Source organism: Chiloscyllium punctatum, chromosome 11 (genome assembly GCF_047496795.1).
Source record: "Chiloscyllium punctatum isolate Juve2018m chromosome 11, sChiPun1.3, whole genome shotgun sequence".
Taxonomy (NCBI): domain Eukaryota; kingdom Metazoa; phylum Chordata; class Chondrichthyes; order Orectolobiformes; family Hemiscylliidae; genus Chiloscyllium; species Chiloscyllium punctatum.
In genome coordinates, this window is record NC_092749.1 from 59510864 (window position 1) to 59529981 (window position 19118).

The window sequence follows — 19118 nt, forward strand, 5'->3', positions numbered from 1 at the left end:
GTCTCTGATCGTGTTTTTGGGATCCTTAAGGGGGAGGGGGAGCAGCCCCAAGTCGTGGTCCACATAGGCACCAACTACATAGGTAGGAAGAGAGATGGGGATTTAAGGCAGAAATTCAGGGAGCTAGGATGGAAGCTGAGAGCTAGGACGAACAGAGTTGTTGTCTCTGGTTTGTTGCTAGTGAGGCGAGGAAAAAGAAGAGAGAGGAGTTGAACACATGGCTATAGGGGTGGTGCAGGGGGTAGGGTTTTGGATTCTTGGATACTTGGGGCTATTTCTGGGCTAGGTGGGACCTCTACAAGCAGGATGGTCTTCATCTGAACCAGAGGGGTACCAATATCCTGGGGGGGACATTCGCTAAGGCTATTGGGGTTGGTTTGAACTAATCCAGCAGGGGGATAGGAACCAAAATTGTAGTTCGAGTATAGAAAAGGTTGAGAGTAGAGAGGTCTGAAATCAAGTTTCAGGGACGCAAGTTGGCACCGGCAAGCAAGAAGTTGTTTTGAAGTGTGTCTACTTCAATGCCAGGAGCATCCAGAATAAAGTGGGTGAACTTGCAGCATGGGTTGGTGGTTGAGCAGAGACAGGAATGGTTGTTGCAGGTTCCAGGATTTAGATATTTCAGTAAGAACAGAGAAGATGGTAAAAGAGGGGGAGGTGTGGCATTGTTGGTCAAGGACAGTATTACAGTTGCAGAAAGGATGTTTGGGCCTATAGGCCTCTGAATAGTTCCAGAGGTGTAGAGGAAAGGATAGCAAAGATGATTCTCGATAGGAGTGAGAGAGACAGGGTAGTTGTCATGGGGGACTTCAACTTTCCAAATATTGACTGGGAACCCTATAGTGCGAGTACTATAGATGGATCAGTTTTTGTCCAGTGTGTGCAGGAGGGCTTTCTGACACAGTATGTAGACAGGCCAACGAGGGGAGAAGCCACATTAGATTTGATACTGGATAATGAGCCCGGCCAGTTGTTAGACTTGGAAGTAGGTGAGCACTTTGGTGATAGCGATCACAATTCTGTTATGTTTACTTTAGTGATAGAAAGGGATAGGCGTATACCACTGGGCAAGACTTACAGCTGGGAGAAAGGCAATTACGATGCAATTAGGCAAGATTTAGGAAGCATAGGATGGGGAAGGAAACTGCAGGGGATGGGCACATTAGAAATGTGGAGCTTATCGAAGGAAAAGCTACTGTGTGTCCTAGATAAGTATGTACCTGTCAGGCAGGGAGGAAGCTGTAGAGCGTGGGAGCTGTGGTTTACGAAGAAAGTGGAATCTCTGGTCAAGAGGAAGAAGGCTTATGTTAGGATGAGATGTGAAGGCTCAGTTAGGATGCTTGAGGGTTACATGGTAGCCAGGAAAGACCTAAAGAGAGAGCTCAGGAGAGCCAGGAGGAGACATGAGGAGTTGTTGGCGGATAGGATCAGGGTAAACCCTAAGGCTTTCTATAGGTATTTAATGAATAAAAGAATGACGAGAGTAAGATTAGGGCCAATCAAGGATAGTAGTGGGAAGTTTTGTCTGTGGTGTCAGAGGAGATGGGGGAAGTACTAAATGAATATTTTTCAACAGTATTCACTCTAGAAAATGATAATGTTGTCGAGGAGAATGCTGAGATACAGGCTACTAGACTAGGTGAGATTGAGGTTCACAAGAAAGAGATATTAGAAATCCTGCAGAGTGTGAAAATAGATAAGTCCCCTGGTCCAGATGGGATTTATCCAAGGATCCTCTGGGAAGCCAGGGAGGAGATTGCTGAGCCTTTGGCATTGATCTTTAAATCGTCAATGTCTACAGGAATAGTGCCAGAAGCCTGGAGGATAGCAAATGTGGTTCCCCTGTTCAAGAAGGAGAGTAGAGACAACCCTGGTGATTATAGACCAGTGAGCCTTACTTCAGTTGTTGGTAAAGTATTGGAAAAGGTTATAAGAGATAGGATTTATAATCATCTAGAAAAGAATAATTTGATTAGGGAAAGTCAGCATGGTTTTGTGAAGGGCAGTTTGTGCCTCACAAACCTTATTGAGTTCTTTGAGAAGGTGACCAAACAGGTCGATGAGAGTAAACTGGTTGATGTGGTGTATATGGATTTCAGCAAGGCATTTGATAAGGTTCCCCACAGTAGGCTATTGTACAAAATTCGGAGGAATGGGATTGTGGGAGATATAACAGTTTGGATCAGTAATTGGTTTGCTGAAAGAAGACAGAGGGTGGTGGTTGATGGGAAATGTTCATCCTGGAGTCCAGTTACCAGTGGTGTACCACAAGGATCGGTGTTGAGTCCACTGCTGTTTGTCATTTATATAAACGACCTGGATGAGGGCGTAGAAGGGTGGATTAGTAAATTTGCAGACGACACGAAGATCGGTGGAGTTGTGGATAGTGATTGAGGATGTTGTAGGTTACAGAGAGACATAGATAAGCTGCAGAGCTGGGCTGAGAGGTGGCAAATGAAGTTTAATGCAGACAAGTGTGAGGTGATTCACTTTGGTCGGAGTAACCGGAATGCAAAGTACCGGGCTAATGGTAAGATTCTTGGTAGTGTGGATGAGCAGAGAGATCTCGGTTTCCATGTACACAGATCCTTGAAAGTTACCACCCAGGTTGACAGGGTTGTTCAGAAGGCACATAGTGTTTTCGCTTTTATTAATAGAGGGATCGAGTTCTGGAACCATGAGGTTATGCTGCAGCTGTACAAAACTCTGGTCGGCCGCACTTGGAGTATTGTGTACAGTTCTGGTCACCACATTATAAGAAGGATGTGGAAGCTTTGGAAAGGGTGCAGAGGAGATTTACTGGGATGTTGCCTGGTATGGAGGGAAGGTCTTATGAGGAAAGGCTGAGGGATTTGAGGCTCTTTTTGTTGGAGAGAAGAACGTTGAGACATGACTTAATAGAGACATAAAAGATAATCAGAGGGTTAGATAGGGTGGACAGGGAGAGCCGTTTTCCAAGAATGGTGACGGTGAGCGCGAGGGGACATAGCTTTAAATTGAGAGGTGATAGATATAGGACAGATGTCAGAGGTAGTTTCTTTACTCAGAGTAGTAAGGGTATGGAATACTTTGCCTGCAATGGTAGTAGATTCACCAACTTTAAGTACATTTAAGTCGTCATTGGACAAGCATATGGACGTATATGGAATAGTGTAGGTTAGATGGGCTTCAGATTGGTATGACAGGTCGGTGCAACATCGAGGGCCGAAGGGTCTGTACTGCGCTGTAATGTTCTATATCTATATCTATATCTATAGCTATATCTATAGCTATATCTATATCTATATCTTATTTTGAGAGGTAGTTAGCAGCTCTTGTGGGAGTAAAGCAATTCCTTTTGAGTGATGGTGCTGAGAAGGACCTTGTTATGCATGTAATTGGGGGTGCTGTTGCTTTAAGAGAGCTGGTCAGGGACCCAGCAGGGTGGAGCTTGGGTACAATCTAAAACCGGTTGTAAAGGTATGAGCATCATCAATAAAGTATTCCTGTTCAATTTTTTCTACCTGGTGTATAATTCCTGGTTGCAAAGAAAGCAACAAGACAACAGGTCCATTCTAGGCTGAAACGTGGCGGAAAGATAATGATGTGACTTTCTATTTGTGATTCATGCAATCATCCAATGATGTGGTTTAAAAAGTTAAAACCTCAAGGATTCTCCAACTGTCATGTTCTATAGGCTCCTGAGTCAATGGCAGTCAGATGATTGATGTGATAGCTGCAAACAGATCCTGAAAGTGCAGAAAGTAGCAACCTGCATTTTAGTCACTAGGTTCTGAAAGCCAGAACACAGCATTATATCTATTCCATTTCCAATTCCATCAGAGCTACAGTCAACTCTTTAAATTGGTGCCCATTTTGTAAATAAAGAGTCTGCTGTGGACTCCAATCAATTGGCCATATGCCCCATTGACATTAATGAAGAAACAGCTTCCTTAATGTTCCCTATAAATCAGAGTGCAGACTTAAGCCACTGCTGTCAATTGCTACACATCACACAGACTAACTTCAGAGACTGCATTCAGGTGTAAAGCTTTTGCAAAGCATAACAAACTTTTCAGTGCCCTCATTCAGAAACTATTACCTTGTTCCAAATCAATAGCTTACTGTGATCTTCAGTGGTTTGGAGCTCCTGTGCTGCTCAAGGTTACAAAATATGCCTGACAGTGGAGTTTACAGGGGCAAGGATGTTTCATACTTTCAGGTCTGTTTCAATTCGAAATATTACCCTTTTCCTTTCTGCCACTGTCTGATTAACAGCTAACATGTCAGGAACATCCATTACTAGAAATGAAACTATCTCAAGCCAACCACATGTATGACAAAAAACTCTGGAACATAACTATACTCATCCAATGCCTGGTGATGTAGCCATGTAGACAGAGCACTGCTTCATTTCCCTCCCCTAATTACTCGCTCTCTATGACCATCACCATAGGAACCACCCAAAGCAGCATATATTTAGACCATTCTGGGATACGACCATTGAGGTTACCATGACTGAAGGATTGATGATTTTCAAATCCATTAGTTTTCATTTCCAGAATCAACTGATATGAGCTTGTTGTGTTAAAAATTGAACATTTACGTAGAGATGCATTTCAAAATTAACTTTCTCTTAAATATATTACTGAACAATTTCCAAAATGTTAAGGACTGCTGTCTCACAGCGCCAGGGCTTCGATTTGATTCCAGCTTTGGATGACTGTCTGTGTGGAGTTTGCACGTTCTCCCCGTGTCTGCGTGGTTTACGTCGGGTGGTCCGGTTTCCTCCCACAGTCCAAAGGTGCGCAGATTAGGTGAATTGGCCATGCTAAATTGCCCATAGTGCTCAGGGATATGTAGATTAGGTGTGTTCGTCAGGGATAAATAGGGTAGGTGAGTGGGTGTGGGTGGGTTACTCTTCAGAGGGGAGGTGTGGACTTGTTGGGCCAAATGGCCTGATTCCACAATGTAGGGCTTCTATGATATGTATATAAAAAGCATTTTATTTTCAGGTCTTACCTGAGCAGCACACTGAATATTGTATGGGAAAGATAAATAATTTCTAGTCTTGGAAATGTTTATCACACATCTACGGCATTCAGCTTGTGCATCTTTAATATCGAAGCTAAAACTGGCCCAGGTCTGATGGGTTGACATGACAAAGCCATCATAAGCAATCATCTTTGAGTCTAAGGACAAATCTAATCCTACATTCCATCAAAGAGGAAGATTTTGAGACCGATCATCAGTGTCATATGGATACCAGCTTCAATCTCTACTGATATTCAGTATATAAGGATTTATTTTAATTAACCTTTCATTGTGTATACACAGCTTGACATTAACTTGTAAAATTGGTTATCCTTGCTTGCTGAAGCAAAAATGTGTATGATCTTTGTTCTAATGGGAAACATTTTTGAAGCAGAGTGCCTATTTCTACTGAGGAGATAAGATAATATTTCCTAACTATTATCTGAGAATAATAAATAAAGTAGATGGAAAATTCCTGAGAGAATCGACATGAAATACTCTAACTTCATTGAAAATCTGCAAAAGAGTTATGACAAATATGGTACCGTCTCTTCAGGCAAAGAGTAAACCAAGGAAAGAAGTGATAAAAGTAAAAGGCCCCTGAAGGGGATGATTTGGTTTAAAGGACACCACTAACAAAGCTGAATAAAGCATGGCTTTTAAGAGTACATTTACAGGAATTTTTTTTACCTCTGTAGCCAACTCTTGCTAATGGTGCTTCCCATTTTCTGATCTAATTTTGATCCAGAACTGTAGCCATACTTTTGACAAAAAAGTGCTCCTACATAATTACAAATGTAAACTCTGCACCCACAAAATTTGATTAGTTTGCATGCCCATTCAAGAGATTAGATTACTTACAGTGTGGAAACAGGCCCTTCGGCCCAACAAGTCCACACCGACCCTCCGAAAAGCAAGCCATCTAGACCCATTCCACTACATTTACCCCTTCACCTAACACTACAGGCAATTTAGCATGGCCAATTCACCTAACCTGCACATTTTTGGACTGTGGGAGGAAAACCACGCCGACACGGGGAGAATGTGCAAACTCCGCACAGGCAGTCGCCTGAGGCAGGAATTGAACCCGGGTCTCTGGTGCAGTGAGGCAGCAGTACTAACCACTGTGCCGCCCATGTTCCACTGTGCTGCCCAATATAACAGCCGTTCTGTTCCAAATTCATTTTTAGACAAAGCATACATCTCTGGTACAGGCAGTATCCATGATAATTTTGATCAGAATGAACAGAATGAGCATACAACAAAAATATGCAGACTAGACAGAGATTGTGGCATCAGTTAGTGATTTGAGGTTTGGAGTGACATTTTTTCACTCAACTCTGTAGTAATGTATGGTTTTAAGTAAACACAGAACTAATCAATTTGTTTAGTAGCAGAAAGAGTGTAATGACTGCAGTGAGTATTTAAAATGATTTTCAACCACTTTCAAGCTAGTTATTGTTGATTTTTGGCTGGGTGTTGGTGAGTTAAAATGTTTGGTGCTTTGAACTGTTGGATTCTGGAACTGTTGAACTGTAGGCAGCACTCCTTGTCAGTCAGCTACCTTCTCTGGGTAGAAGATGGAGCAGAAAAGGAGTAGGAAGACCCAGAGGTGGGTTCCCTAACATCTTGGCTAGACAGCAGGATGAACATTCATAACTTTAAGGAGAGCAGTTAATTCTGGGGCAACACTCTGTTTGCCCTCAGGTATCAGTGAACCATCCAAATTGTTGTGGTTGCTTACTTTTCTTCATCCATTTAACTCATGTATTATATCTAAGCTGCTGTTTCTCAACAAACTTTATAAATGATCAGCAAGTTGCTGCAAATTGTCCACTGTCTATATTAGGTCATTGTGAACACAAATTCCCTGAAACCAACAGGGCCTTGACACCATCCCAGCTTTACAACTGAAGATTTGCGCTCCAGAACTAAGTGCACCTCTGGCCAAATTGTTCCAGCACAACTACAACATTGGCATTGACCCAATCATTTGGGAAATTACTAAGATATTTACCGTGCATAAAAGGCAAAACAAATCCAACCCAGTCGATTACCATCGCATTAGTCTACTGTCCATCGTTACTAAAGTGATGGAAGATGTTATCATCTGTGCTATCAAGCAGCACTTGCTTAGCAATAGCTGGCTCACTAATCCCCAATTTGGATTCTGCAAATACTATTTGGCTCCTGACCTTGTTGTGGGCTTGTTTAAAATTATGACAAAAAAGCTGAACTCAAGAAATAGGTGAGTGACTGCCCTTGGCATCATCCAAGGCAGATTTTGACTAAAAAAGCAAATCAGTGGAAATCAGGAGCAAAACTGTTAGACTTATACCTAGCACAAAAGAAAATTGTTGCAATTATTAAAGGTCAATCATCTTAGTTCAGGACACTGTGCCTCGGTACACGTGGCAATAAATAAAATAAATTAAATGCAATCTCTACAGGAGTTCCTCAGGTTTGTAGGCCCAGCTCAAACATCATCAGCTGCTTTATCAATGAGCTTCTCTCATCATAACACTCGTAGCTAAGATGTTCAATGATGATTGCACAATATTCAGGTCTCCTTAGAGACTGACACAGTCCCTATTCAAATGCAGTAAGTAATCACGGAGGGTTGTGCTAAGAAGTGGCAAGTTACAGTCATGCCACACAACCTGCCAAGGAATGGCCATTTTCATCATGAAAGCATCTTTATCGCCCCTTTGGAATATTGTGTCCCCGTGGTCTCGAAATGAGGCCAGCAGCCATCCAATGGAAGACCTTCATGGTCACCTTCATGGTCACCCCATAAGGATTGTTCATAGCCACAGGTAAACTATCACAACCATCTTTGCAGGATGCTCCAGATTGAGGCACCCTTGCAGTGTCTATCCTGCAATAGCAACACCTATAAACTGCCATTGGTCCAAAGCTGTAGGATATCTGATTAGACAAGCAGCCTCAGATCTACACCTCCAGGAAGTTGTCACAGTGAGCTGTTTTGACAGCATGTCCGGTTGGGGACCCAGAAATGATCCAAATTTGTACTTATTTTTAAAACGTATAGGCTTTTGCTCTCTGAATGCAAAAATAGAGTTGAACATTTCATTCACATTTTTTCCAGAAGGAAGCAGACAGAACAAACACATGGCATTGTTGGAGTATGAAGCTTGCCAATATTGCAATTTGATGAAAAGCATTTCACTCGATGGGTTTCACCTGTAAGTTCAGACATGGAACAAAAGTGCAGCAGTAAGTCCACGTTTAAACTCTTGTATGTCAAAAACAAGAGAAAGTGAGGACCGCAGATGCTGGAGATCAGAATCAAAACGTGTGGTGCTGGAAAAGTACAGCCAGTCAGGTATCATCTGAGGAGCAGGAATCCTGATGCTCGAAACGTTGACTCTCCTGCTCCTCGGATGCTGCCTGACTGGCTGTGCTTTTCCAGCACCACGCTTTTTGACTATGTCAAAGACAGTATTATGGTATCCCAGAAGCAATCATGGTACCACTATTCTGTATCAGTCCACTGTACCAGCAGCATAAGAGCACTGAGTGAGATCATAAGTTGTAACCCATTGATTCATACTGTTTTCACAGAGGGATAAAGATTTTTCTTATTGAAGATAGTTATTTCTTGCCATATTGTGTGGCATGAATTTTACTGGGTGACAATTGGCCAACTGAGTTTGGACTTTGATTCACAACGCCTGCAAATGTGGCCAGAAATTTTATGATTGGAGTCATGCTATCGATCAGACCATTCTGATCCTGAGGCAATGTTTCCAATGCCTGTGCTTTTCTGCTGGACCCCTTTTCAGAGCATATCTTGCTGTTTTCCATGGTCTGCTATCACGACGGAACAATGCACAGCTGAGGAGAAGGAGCAGGAAGCAATAGCCTCTTTCTGCTCAGACTCTCTGTGATCAACCAACCAATGAATGCGTTCCTAATTCCCTGTTCACCAACAATCCCCCTTAAACTTTCCCTCTTATGGATTATCACTGCATCCACCTGTCCAGAAAGCTATAACTGAAGCCATTACAAAATAATCACAGCCATAACAAGAAAACCAACGATATTTCAGATAATGATAACTAATCACCCTCATGCCTTTGCAAAAGTACCTGTACTTTGTGTAACAAAAGCTAAGTACTGCAGATATCGGAAATCAGAAGTAAAATCAGGAAGTGCTGGAGCAGCTCAGCAGATCTGGCAACATTTGGGGAGAGAGAAAAGCAACATTAATGTTTTGAGTCCAGTATGACGGTTCTTATAATTTTGGAACAATTTGCTGCATAGCTCTAGCTTTCATATGTAGTGCTACCAAATGGCTGCAGAATAGTTAGAGAATGTAACTGACTTGCAGTGAAAGAAATTATTAGATGGCCTCACAGAATGACCTCTATAGCTCTATCTAACACTGGAAAATCTTGCACTGGACTGTAACACCTTGGTGTGGGTATGCACAATTTGAGTTGACAGGGATTAAGACAATGCTAAGCAAAATATGCAAGACAATAATTGTTGTTTACTTGAAAGAGGGCAACAATTTCTTGCTCTTTCCCCTTAGGATAGCACATTATTAATCCTAATAATCAATTGAAGGACAGATTGCTTGTCTGCTCTGACATGCTGCAAGCCTTTTTGAACGCTAATATCTGCAACAATTCGGGCAACATTCTGAACATTTATAGCATAAGGTGAGCTCACATGAACTCAGTCTAAGCTTTCACTTCAATACTCAGACAATGGCTGGAATTTCATCCATATCATTTCCCAAGGAGCTGGGATAACAAGCAAGGGAGGAGTGAAATTGAACACCATGAGAAAGGAGTTATGCTTGCTGCCTATCTTACTCTACAATGATCTTACCTGCCACCTTACCCATGGACCAATTAATGACTCCTCCTCCTGTCCCCACAGCGATTTTAATACTGGTAGTGAGGCTAGCTTCAAGTGCTCACTTGGACAGATTGAATGCCAGATGAGAGGAACAGCTGATACTCTTATGGTACCCTGTGTCCAATGAATGCACTCTTACAAACAATTCTTCTTTTCCATGCATCAACTCCATGTCAGCTCCTGCGAACCTGGCTAAGGCTGAACCCTGGACTGACCTCTGTGTCTTACATCTGTTAGCCTCTCATAGAATTATAGAAACCATATAGTGTGCAAATGTGCCATTTGTCCCAATAAATCCACACCGACTCTCCAAAGAGTAACTCAACCAGACCCATTCCCCTATTGCTCTACATTTATCCCTTACCCTACAAATCCCTGAATTCTATGAGCAATTTAGCATGATCAATTCACCTAACCTTCTTTGGAATGTGGGAAGAAACCAGAGCACCAGAGGAAACCCACATAGACATGGGAAGAATGTGCAAACTCCACACAGATAGTCATCCAAGGCTAACATTGAAACTGGGTTCCTGGCGCTGTGGGGCAGCAGTGCTAACCACTGATCCACCGTGCTGCCCTTTTTTGTACAGTTGCAGTCCAAGTAATAACCACTGACTCAGTGGCACTGCTGAGACAAGAGAGTTGCCGCTCTCTGGTTGTTACTCTTCAGGACTTGGCATTTGAAAATGTATTCAATGGTTGACTGTCTTGTGAGATAAGAAATTGTGGGCTGAGAGAAAAGTAGGGTATGAGAAACTGTTTTAGATATAAGTCTCTTCAAAGCTTTCACAAATTGTCACCTCTATCGGGGCAAGGATATATTGCCAGAGCTGCTTGAGGTTACATGCCACTTTGTCCTTCAAGGAGAAAAGTGTGTCATTAAGTTACTTTTTTTAGTGTGTGTTGCAATCTGCTTGGCTGGCGGATCTGTCATGTTTGAAGGACTGCCAATGCATTCAAGCTGTGGCATTTCATATGAGACTTGCAGTAGTTCAGAGTGTGTGAGAGTGAGGTGAAGCTATAAATGTGAACTGTGAGTCATGTTTGATAGAGACTGTTGGTAAGTGAGGTAGGAATAGTTCTTTCATGAATGAGTCTAGCCATGAGTTCAATGAGCCTGGAGGTTCAATTGGAGAACATAAGGCATTTGAAAATGTATTCAATGGTTGACTGTCTTGTGAGATAATCAAAAATGTTTTGCACAACAACAATATCTTCAAGGCTACTTTGACCGTGACTGCTATCTGCTCCGACTCCATGTACAATGTCTGTATGAAGGTTCTCTTTGAATCAAGGAGTTCTCCTTTCCTTACACCTCCTGCACTAATCCCTGCTGCATTGCCTGACAGCACCTTGGAGCCTCTTCTCTGCCACATTGTGGAATTCTCTCTTTCTCAGGAGAAATTCATTGTTCAGAAAACGTAATGAACTTCTTCCCACCAAAATACACTCCTCCATTTAGAGGCATGCACTAGTATTGAGTAATCCAAACTTGGTTAAAGTCGAAGTGAATTCAGAACAAAAGTGATCGGAATGATAGGCAGGAAAGTGGCTGCCTGAGCTGCTGTGCTCTTCCAGCACCACTAATCCAGAATCTGGTTTCCAGCATCTGCAGTCATTGTTTTTACCTAATTGATTTTAACCCTACTGCGAATCCTCTTGCAAGGATGCCTGCCTTGAAGAAGTTTTCCTCCTCTCTCTACAAGAATCTCAGGGAGTCCCTCTCCCACTGCAACTCCCAGGTCATTTCCTCTGCCCTGAAGCTCTTACTCTATGCTACTTTCTCCCCACCCCCACCCTCCTCTAGCTTATCTCTCCACGCTTCAGGCTCACTGCCTTTATTCCTGATGAAGGGCTTTTGCTGGAAATGTCAATTTCACTGCTCCTTGGATGCTGCCTGAACTGCTGTGCTCTTCCAGCACCACTAATCCAGAATCTGGTTTCCAGCATCTGCAGTCATTGTTTTTACCAGGAAAGTGGCAGTGACTGTTTCACCTTACCTTCCGGCGTGATCATGTTACAGAATGAAAGATCTATCAACTTACATATTTGTACAAATTGTGGCACTGTTCCTTGATATTGACCAGCTGAACTTAAACAACCCCTTCAGCAATAATCAAAAGCATATGATAGGATGGTAGATAGATCTGTAACTGACAGTTCTGGGTGTCATGGTGAAGGTGTGCCCACCATTGTTCTCTGGAGCTGGCTCCCATAGACTTTGTGGGAACAGCTGGAATATGGCTAATTTTTGAATCTCACTCATCCCTTTGATGTTCTGGATGAGCAGCTTGTCATTTGGAGAGTGGTTTCCCCAAGCTACCTAGTGATCCTATAGTGCCCTGTCCCTTAGCTACAGTGGAAGAGGACCAATCAAATGATTAATTGGCTTTCAAAATCAAAACCTCTCCACTGCATCCAGTCCACTTCCCTGTTTCTGCCTGCAATTCTTCCATGAATAATCACCTTTGTGCACCTGGAGACTGGTATGCTTTATCCTACTTAATGTTCCAGGATCCAGTGATATGCTGTGTCTTCATTCAGTCAAGGAATCAGAAATTCCCTCTGTCAGGAAACAATGGCTTCCAGCTGTGAACCAGTTTGTGGTCTGATGTCATCATACTGTTGTTTTGTATGAAGCAAAGGAAGAATTAGCTCTTTTAAAGGCAAAATGAGCAATCATATAGCTAGCAGCAACCTAGCATAATCAAGTCCCTGTTCTTTCCCACTAAGTTTGGTAGGATAGGTTTGGTATCATAGCAAGAGCATCTCTGAGCAAAATTAGCAGCAAATCTTTCAGACAGAAAATAATCAAAGTTTGGAATGATCAATCCAGGAAATAATCTGAAGTTGAAAACTTTAGTAATTTTAATAGAGACATTAGTTGCATGAAAAAATAATTCCAAGCTACGAAGAGTGAAATGTGGATACTGCTTTTGGACTGCAGGGCCAATTCAACTGGTCAAAATGGCCTTTTCTAATCTTGTACATTTTATGTTCCTGTCTAGCTTAAAAGAACTCAGCACACAATGTGTGGTCTCTTTTGATGCCTTGTATGACATACCCAGAATAGAGCTAGCCTGTCTGCCATGATCATTTGATATAGACCATCTTGAGAGGGTCACGCCTCGCTATTGTTTTACTGATTGTATGATTTACTGTCACTTAGAAACAGCACGTTTAAATAAGTAAATATGCCCACAATATTTAAAGGGTTGTGTATTTTGTAACTTGGAATTTATTATCCAAAGATAACGCACTAAAAATCCATTAAAATATGCAATTAGAAGTCAGTGCGTGGGGAGCTATTAACGTTTGAATTTTAGTTTATTATAGATTGTCTGTACTTGACTGACTTTGCTGTAATGTAGTATCCAGTTTTGTAAATTATTTGTCAATCATAAATTGCCATTACTTAAACACTTATTGGACATCATTTATTAGATATATGGTGAAATGTGTTGCAAATACAGTGCTTCTGTTGGATTGATTAACCTTTACTAAAACAAAAGGTAAATAGGGAAGTATCCAAACTTCCATGGTAATGTATGGCTGCATCTTGGTAATGGCCAGACCCAGTGTTAGGAGTCATCATCATCACAGAAATCTGTTTGTTGGGAAATTTGTGTTTGTCTTAAACTAGGCTTGAAATATCTAAGGTAAAAGCATTTATAGGGTCTTTCTGCTAATGTATGAATAAAAAGGTTTTTGTTTTACATATGGACCTTTCACTATCCATACAGGACTGCAAACCTTTCTTCTTTAGAAAGGATAATGGTAACAATGACATATTGAATCTATTTAATGCCTTTAAATGTCGTGAGATGCTGTGGTGTCAGCAATCAGGGATTTTATTCACATACTCAGGCTGGAACAGGACCAGTAGATAGTTAAGTGAGATGCAATGACCCTCCTTGTCCAGCAGCTGCTCCAATGCACTGAGTCATGCAACCATTTAGCTGCTTCCCTGGACAGGTTGGTAGTTGCCATGAACCCTCAGGGAGTGTGTGCTGGAGATGCACATGCACCTACATTCCAACACCGCATCCACTGGTCCTCAGGGTGGTGGGGAACCTTGAGACCAGTCCAGGTGACCACTCCTCACAAGGAGAGGGGGTGGTACTTGAAGGCACCCAGCTGGTCGTGGAACTATATGCAAGCCTCTCTGCATTTTCCACTTTAGACACTCTAAAGTAGGCCAGGTCCCCACTTCCACCCTCTGATAATTAAAATGAGAAGCCTTTGGTAAGAAGATCCTGGTGGCACGGTGGCTCAATGGTTAGCATTGCTGCCTCACAGCACCAGGAACCTGGGTACAATTCCAGCCTTAGGTGACTGTCTGTGTGGAGTTTGCACATTCTCCCCATGTCTGTGTGGGTTTCCTCCGGGTTTTCCAGTTTCTTCCCACAATCTAAAGATGTGCCGTTTAGATGGATTGGTCAAGCTAAATTGTCTGTAGTGTCCAAGTGTGTGCAGGCTAGGTGGATTAGCCATGAGAGGTGCAGGGTTATAGGGTTAAGGTGGAAACTGGGTCTGGATAGGATGCTCTTCGCAGGGTGGATGTTGACTCGATGGGCCACATGGACTGCTTCTACACTGTAGGGATTCTGTGATGTCTCACCCATTTTGAGACAAATGCCCCTGTGGTTGCCCCGCCAAACCTCTAGGTCAATGGGCTCAACAGCCAAACAGGCTGTTTTCATCACAGCTATGGAACCAGGGTGGGCACTAAGATGTAGTGATTGGGAGAGAAAGCATAAAAAATATTGCAGGCACTTTGGTGGCAAGGATGTAAGTGGTTTGAATGAATCTCTCAGTTTCTATAGAAATATTCCTATGTTAAGACAGGAACATAGGAACTGGAATGAGTCATTCTGCCACTCAAGTCTGTTCCACCATTCAATGGGATCATAGCTAATCTGTGGCCTGACTCCACACCTACCTTTGGCCCATATTTCTGAATAAATTTGATTAACAAAAATGTATCCACCGCAGATTTAAAATTAATAACTGATCCAGCATCTACTGCCGTTTATGGAAGTCAGTTCCAAACTTGTACCACTAATTATGTGTAGAAGTGCTTTGAAACATCTCTCTTGAGTGGTCTGACCCTAATTTTCAAAGTATCCCCAAGTTCTCGAACCCTTAAACAAAGAAATAGTTAATGCCCTGAAGACTTTGTTCTTAACCTTCTAAATTATAGAGAAAACTGGCCTAATTTTATAATCTCTCCTCATAATTTCATCCCTGATGTCCGGGCATCATTACTAATAACCTATATTGTATTTTTTCCAAGGCTAATAAGTCCTTCCTGAGGTGTGGTGCCCAAATCTGCTCACAGCACTCTGACTGAGGTCAAGCCATGGATTTTTATAACTGCAGCATAACTCCTGTGTCCTTCTATTTAGATAGAAAGGCCGGCATTCAATGAGCTTCTTGATTATTTTCAAGTTTTCATTTGGCTGTGAGTCTGTCTGTACAGGCATAAATGCATTTTGACACCATGTGACAGCTCCTGATGGCCACAGGCAGGGATCCATGTACAGTGGTCTGGACTGATAGCTTAATGAAACATCTGGAAGCTGGGGGAGCAACGTGTACATATCTTTGTCCCTCCTCATTAAAACTCCCTAATATTAGGATCCCACTGTGTACAAGAGTATAGCTGTCAATGAGTTGTTCCTCCCCCAAAACTCAATTCCCTTACACACACTTCCAGAAGGGTTACATTCGAAATGTTGACTTCTCCACCTCTTGATGTTGCCTGGCTTGCTGTGCTCTTCCAGCCTCCTGATAGTCTACCTTGGATTCCAGCATCTGCAGGTTTTTTGTCTGTAGTCAATGAGTTGTCTGGCAATAGCATATAGAAAGAGTCAGTGCTGCCCCGAGAGTAGACATCCTGTGTGTTGTTGTGCTGTAAATGGCATGGACCTGTGACCAATGTTCTTTTCCTTTTGAAAGCCCTCTGGTCTATATTTGTTGCAGCCTACTCTCTCACAAGTCAACTCACCACCTGCACCTCAGTTGGAGCGTGATCACAACTATTTTCATCCCCATCGCACATTATTGATTTCCAGTGATGCCAGAAGATGCCAGTGAGCATTCCTCTGCCAGTGACTTCCAATGTCTGCCTGAACATGTCAGTGAGCCCCCAGATATCCACATTCCCATCCTGTTAACCCCAAAGGCCTCACACTTCTCCAAGTCCCCATGAAGCCTGTCTACATATGCCGACACCTCCCCCACCCAGCTTAAAGCACATAAGGTGACCTTGTCTGGTGTGACTATTCCCATCATACCCACCTTTGCCCTGCAATGTCATTTATCTGTTTATATATATATATATATATACATGTGTATTTATGTGTAAGCATGTGAGTGTGTGTTTCTGTTTTATGTGTTTGCATTTTATTATGCTTTTCATTTATAATTTGTTTTTGTTCTAATGAGGTTTCTACACCTAAAACATTTACCTATTTGTTCCCTTCTTGGATGCCTTGAGTAGCTTTTTGGACTTCGTGGATTTTACATTTTATTTGTCGTTTTTATCTCCTGCAAGTTCATTTTCAGATGCCTTTTTAAACAAGAGGCACAAAAGGCAAGGATTCTGAGAAAAGTACCAAGTACAATCACTGGTGTGTTACTAATGACGGAGAGGAAAGAATGGGTTTGGATGGGAGGTCAAAATCAGGGTATTAAACAATATAAGCTGGTACACTAGGGTAGGGAGACCTTGCAGAGAAAGAGGCCATGCGGGCTTACAAGCTGCTGAGGTCACTATGGATAAATTTCAATAATAGGCTAAAACGATGCTTTTCAATCCAATAGAAGGGATTGTGGACAGGAGTTAAACTCTCAAAAAGCTTTCTCCTAACCAAAATCCTCCTCGGACATCCACATTTACTCATTTAACTGAGGCCAGAGTTGGGTGGTGACCAATCCACTGCAAAGTGGCAGGATTTAATTTTAAAGATGATATTGCAGCTGAGTCCAATACTCATGCAGCTTTTTACTGCTGGTTTCCCAAGCATGAGCAAACCCAATAGTACCACTAAGGAACAAATGTAACTAGATACAGGAACTGGCCAAATCCTCAAGGAAATTGCTGCCTGTTTGAGGCTGTGACAGGTGATGAGGGAGCCAACAAGAGGGAAAAATTCCTATTTGATCTTGATCTCACTAATCTATCTCACCCAACTACAGAATTTGAAGTTAAACAATTTGAAGTGAAAAGTTTGCATACTTCAATCTAGCAGATTAAGATTAAATATTTTCTTGAACAAAGTGGAGCTAAGTGGTATATGACGCAAAGCAAGTCAGACAAACATAGATTCAGAATATGGTCAGAAAAAGCAAAGTGCCTGGTGTGAGCATTTAGAATACCAGAAAAAAATAGAGTACCTTTTCAAATTCAAAACTAATTGATTGCCCTAGAAATCAAAAACACAACAAGGAAAGAAGGACTTGTTTCAACAGAGCAATCATCTTCCATGATGTGCATTCATGAAATTAAAGCTCTTGCAGATGAGATTATGGGAAAATGCCCCAATTAAACAGGGAAAGTTTCCCTGTGAAATAATTTCAGGAGATTTCAGATTCTCCAGAGAAAGTAATGGATCAGTTACCAGGACTACCAGGAACTGCATCCTCCATGAAGGATATCTAAGAGATTAAAAATCACCCACCAGAGACATAGTTATTAAAATTTAGAAACAACATTGTTAGTCTTTAAGCAAAAGACCTACAATTCTTCCAAGTTTGAAGAGAGTACATTCTGGGGAAATTATAAAACATTGCTATCATCTACATTTGTGAAATCAAAAACCTGGAGAGAACTGGGATAGTGATAAATGTAAACATTGTCAAACATAATGGTTATGGGGAAGAAAGTTTGAAGGGAGCTGTTCTGTCAGGTAATGATCCCAAAAGAGTTAATTTTGATGCTGTCTATATTTTCCTAATTAACCTCTTCAGAAATGTTAAGAAACACATGTGCAGTTGGTGGGACTTGACTCCAGGCCTCCTGGTTCAGTGATAGACCCACTACCACTGCACCAAAAGATTCTCCCACATTTTGTCTTAAATCAATCAGTGGGAAATTTCAATGTTATTATGTATTCCATCCAATCTGATAATGTCACTACCTTTGGATGAAAGCATTTGAGATTTGTATGAGTTCCTGAGAAAAGCAAATATGTTCTGCACAGCTCTTGATAGGCCAAATTAATTTTGCTTACCAAGTTAAAAAAAAATCTGTGCCTACATCTATCAGGCAATAGTCTACCTTGTTATGTAAAGCAAGTGTCTCTTCAGACCCAATTTTGGCCTTGGGCTGAGCAGGGACAAAAGAACTGAACACCAAAGTAATAGAGTTGATCATCTGCCCTTTATTGGACTTTCACCACCTAATTGCAGTTGCAGCCATGTCATACTCCCCACCCCCACTATTATTTCAGTTGTGACCTAACTATAATTTCATGTACTTTACATGTTGGCATTTGATTTTTCTAATATAAAGTCCCATTTGCTTTGAGGTCATTTAAACCTATTGTTTTTAAAGAATTTCTACACTGATAGCTCTCCTTGTTACTCCCCTGTATTACATATGGTATGTTTCTATCCATAGTATATACAGAGGAACCTCAATTATCCGACATTCAGACTATTTGAATATCGGATTATCCGGCAAGATAGCAAGGTCCCAATGCTCGGCTAAACTATGTTATCCCACATTCAATTATCCAGAATTCAAACAACTGAACAAAATACTCCCCGCCTGTGTCCTTCGGATAATCGAGGTTGCTCTGTACATGGGATTGTCCTGAGTAGCTTATAGCGTAAGAAGTCCCATTCTAAACAGCTACTTACAATAATGTTGAGACCTTCATTAGTTTACTTTTATTTTTTTCATTTTTAACTTAGAACTGTGAATCGAAGTTGAGAATCAAACTTTGAACTTTTAGCAACAGCTTGGTTTAAAAAGAGGAGAGCAAACAAAGTTTCTGGGAACTGGTCTGGAATGATAATTGCAGGTGAGTTATTGTTCTACAAACCCTACAGACCTCTCAGCACAAGACTTTTGAGGCTCAGCACTAACAACCGGTTGGAAGTTGACTTTGTCAATCGAGTAAGGATTGGGGCTGGTCAGCCAATCACATGGAATATTAATTAGAGAGGGGATAAAGGAGTGAACCAGTTCTGAGTGGGGTTTTGAA